Genomic DNA, 4,022 nt, shown 5'->3' with positions numbered 1-4,022 from the left:
GCTCATTTGCATATGTTTCCATTCCACTTGTGTGTCTTATGACTTAAATGACACTTGAAAGGGTATATCATTTGTTCAAATATCAGGTTTGTGGCTTGCTCATTAATTAATAATTTACGTGATAACATTTCCTGTGCCATATAAGAGCAGAGAATGATAGCACATTATCTGATAATAGGATGAGTAGAAATGAGAACACAAACCCAAACCAGCACTGACTGTTTACACATGATTATCAAAGGTAGACCTCTGACATTTTCCAACGCAACACAGGATGTGCTGCTTACTTTGATGCATGAAATTTAAAATATGCTCTTCTCTGCTTTTCCATCGTTAAGCTGTTGACAGTTCATCTCTTTTCTTTCTTTTTTTTTCCTGTAGCTCATGGAATCTATTTAACTGTTGCACAAAAATGTTCCACAATTAAAACTGCTTACAGAATGTGTTTGGCAGTGTAATTTAGCGTCGAGTCATTATGATTTGATGACATCTCTATTACGTTAGACTCTTGGTGGTTTGCTCGGATCTTTCATTAAATGAGCTCGAAATGTGTTTGTATTCATCATCACAACTGTTTTGGTGTTAAAGGCATAATTCAGCCAAAAAAGGAAAAAATACCCTTCTGGAAATATGTAAACAAAGAAGTGTGTGTGTAATGCAAACCTGCCAGACTTGTATGTGGAAAAGCATGGGCGGAAGGCAAGATTTTCAGTGAATATGAATAACTTGAAGGTATAGTTAAACAATAATGACTTGATTTATGGGTGAACTACTCTTAAATTTACTTTCTTACATTTATAGTTGTTGTGTTTTTGTTCTTTGGAAAGTTTTGTCATCACTTACCCCCTCAAGTTGTTCCAAACCCATGTGTTTCTTCTTCTGTTGAACACAAAAGAAGATATTTTGAAGAATGTTGGTAACCAAACGGTTGACAGTAGCCATTGACTTCCATTGTTTGTTTGTTTGTTTTCCTATTATGGAAGTCAATGGCTACAGTAAAACTTTGGTTACCAACATTATTCAAAATATCTTCTTTTGTGTTCAACACATACAGGTTTGGAACAACTTGAGGATGAGTAGGTGATGACAAAATGTTCATTTTTGGCAGAACTATCCCTTTAACAGCTATAGTCTCCATCCACTTTCATTGTATGGAAAAGAGCTGCTTGGACATTTTGCAAAAACAAAGAACTTTTATTCCACAGAAACATGAAAACCGGCTTTGAAATGACATAAGGGTGAGTTAAATGATTTTTTATTTATGTGTAGACTATCCCTTTAAATTTCAATCTACATTCGCGATACTTTTTGGGCAGCTAGTCCCCATCCACTTCCATTGTATGGACTTTTATCTCCAAAGAAGACAAATTATCTCCCTTCGTGTTCCACAGAAGAAAGACATGGATATGGATTGTGAACAACGTGATGGTGAGTAAACAATGACAGAATTTTACCTCAGAACTTTTACACACAGCGTCGATTTAGCTATCGCACTACCACAGGCCGCCGTCAGGGGGCGCTACAGCGATGGAAAAAATAACGGCCTAGACTAGTCTAGAGGAAGGGGAGAGGCGAATTTACCATCCAATGATATCAGACCAGAAATGATGCTGCTGCTCGCACTTTCGGTAAATATAGAAAGGAGGAAAGGACGTGCACGCACTGAAAAGCTAGGTCAAGGTTTTGAAAAAGAACATAAGCTTTAAATAGATCCACAGAACCCACGGGACGTCACGCAAATGCACGGATCAGCATACCTGTACAGTTTTTCTGCCTGCTGTTTTTAAAGGATCCACTAGATCAGCTGCAGCGGATATAATGATGCAGGAAGCCTCTCTCCCGCTGCTCTATATGCTGAAAACAACAGTGCAAAGGCAGTGACAGCCGAGCTCGAGCTCTAGTGTGGTTTAACCAGTCCTGTCACTTCCTCTTTGACGTGTGTATGTTTTGGACTGTCAGTTCAGTTGTACGTTCTTATTTTAAAACCACAGGACTTTATATTTGATTGCATGGAGGACAGTGTTGGCCTGCTTTCCTGTTTTATTTAGTCGGATGAACCGGTAGCCAGCTGCTTGCTTACTACACAGCGCGAGGAAATTGCGTTGCAGCGACCGGCAGACACCTCGACCTGCAGCGGGGATGTGTGTGAGCTGAAGCCGCCGGATATTGATGGCCACGTCGCTCTGATAAGAGCCGATTTGAGCTAAAACTCCGCGCCGAAGGTAAGAAATAACAAAGCGCGCGAAATATCTGTTCGCGCGGTTGTCACATTTGAAATGTAATTCTTAACGTTCATTATTTTGATTTTAACGGTCGCTTGCGAGTAAGCTAGTCACACGGCCTTCATTCGTGACCAAAATAGATAATTAAACGCCATAAATCCTGATTTTTCTTAAACGGATTGCCCTATTTAAACGAACCATTTGGGAGCTATAATGAGATTAATGTATGTGAGTCTTAAAGGGGTTAATTAATTGTGGAAGAGATTATTGTATTATTTAGATGCTGTAATTTTAGTCTTATCTTCAGTCTTTTACAGTTGTCTAGATTAGATGGGATTCATAAATTGGCCAATCTTCACGGTAGCATGAATAGTTAATGAAGGTTATCGCTGGACAGTCAAATCACTTATCACAGTTTGATATGTAGTCAAACTCCTTGAACGTTACCTGTAATAATTACCTATTCAGTGTCTTGAGTTCGCATTGAGTTTATTTATATGCTCATGGATAGTTGGCAAGATATCTTTAAAGAGCCTTACTTATTTCTATTTCTGTGTAGTTTATTGATGGGCATGGAAATGGATCATTTTTGCCTAAGTGAATTACCTCAGGAAACCTGGTTATGAGATATATAATTTGATTATTAGGGTGTTGAATTTGTGACCTCTTACTGACGGTCCATCAAAGTTAATTAGCTTTTAGAGATAACCTACCTGGTTGAAGAAGATTAGTGAACTTTACAAGTGACATCCACTGTACATCCATATAGCCTAACAGATGAATACCTAATATAAGTGATTCTGTGCTGTAAATAAGTGATATAACTTTTTTATTTATGTCAAGATTTTTTATTCACAGTTAACACTGTTCCCACAGTCAGGAAAAAACTTCTTATGGTGGGAAGGTGCCCTTTAAAAGGCCAGGAAAGGCCAGTTACATTTCTGTTTTGTATATACATTGTTGAAATTAAGCTAAGCTCTAAAGTTTGTTTTTGTAAATATAAATTCTGCAGTATGATTTTCTTAATGTGAGAAAACGGTCTCAAAAGGCTGGTTATATAAATGGCACAGACATGACACTATTTCTGTGTGCATGTCCTTTTAATAATTGTCCATTTTTGGGTGGTTGTTTCCTTGATGACCTTGTTTGTCTTGGTCTGTTGGATACCAAAAGTTAATCAAATGTTAGAATTACCTTACATGGTTAAAGATTAGAAAGCCTTCATGGTTTTGTTGCTCAGAGGCAAAAAGAGTTTGTGTAAAACATAGTTTTGGATATAGTTTGGCTTATTCCGTCTATCTATCTATCTATCTATTCATCCGTATGTCTATCTATCATGTCCGTCCATCCATCCATCCATCCATCCAGTAGTTAATTCTACATTTTTTACATTTGATCCCCAGTCCTAAATTTGTGGTTCCATCCTCGATCATGTCTTTGATTAATAAACATATCGAACACAGTCCTGCATCATCCAGTAATAATTTCAGTCTTGTCAAGATAATTAGGACGTTCTTTATGTCTCAATTGCAGGGTCACAATTATCTTGTCATGGAATTGTTAATTTTAGCTGCTATTCCACTTCGGAGCCTTCGCGCAGGACACTCCCTTTCGCTAACAACCTACATTTTTAGTTAGCGAGACCTCATAGTTTGCCATGTTCTTTTCGAGCACATCGATGGAGGGGAAAAAATGCTTCCCAGTATCTAATTATCTTGCCAAAATGATTAGGTTTGTCCTTAATGAATCCTGTTATGAAGCAGCCATCGTAGAAAGAATGAGTCAGAGTATTGATTGCCT

At 37.8% G+C, this 4,022-nt stretch overlaps 1 protein-coding gene across 4 annotated transcripts in view; it reads left to right on the top strand.

Annotated features, from left to right (window-relative positions):
• Positions 1 to 1,505: 1,505 nt before the first annotated feature.
• The window catches only part of pitpnm2 (phosphatidylinositol transfer protein, membrane-associated 2), a 65,363-nt gene continuing 62,846 nt past the window's right edge, over positions 1,506 to 4,022 (top strand). For all 4 annotated transcript variants that reach the window (XM_084400129.1, XM_084400127.1, XM_084400128.1 and 1 more), the window contains exon 1: positions 1,506 to 2,222. The gene's annotated coding sequence lies outside the window, so the exon portion shown is untranslated. The remainder of the gene's footprint in view (positions 2,223 to 4,022) is intronic.

Source organism: Rutilus rutilus (genome assembly GCF_951802725.1).
Source record: "Rutilus rutilus genome assembly, chromosome: 25".
NCBI lineage: Eukaryota > Metazoa > Chordata > Actinopteri > Cypriniformes > Leuciscidae > Rutilus > Rutilus rutilus.
Note: the sequence above shows the minus strand (reverse complement) of the source record. Positions and strands in the feature narration are given on the sequence as shown.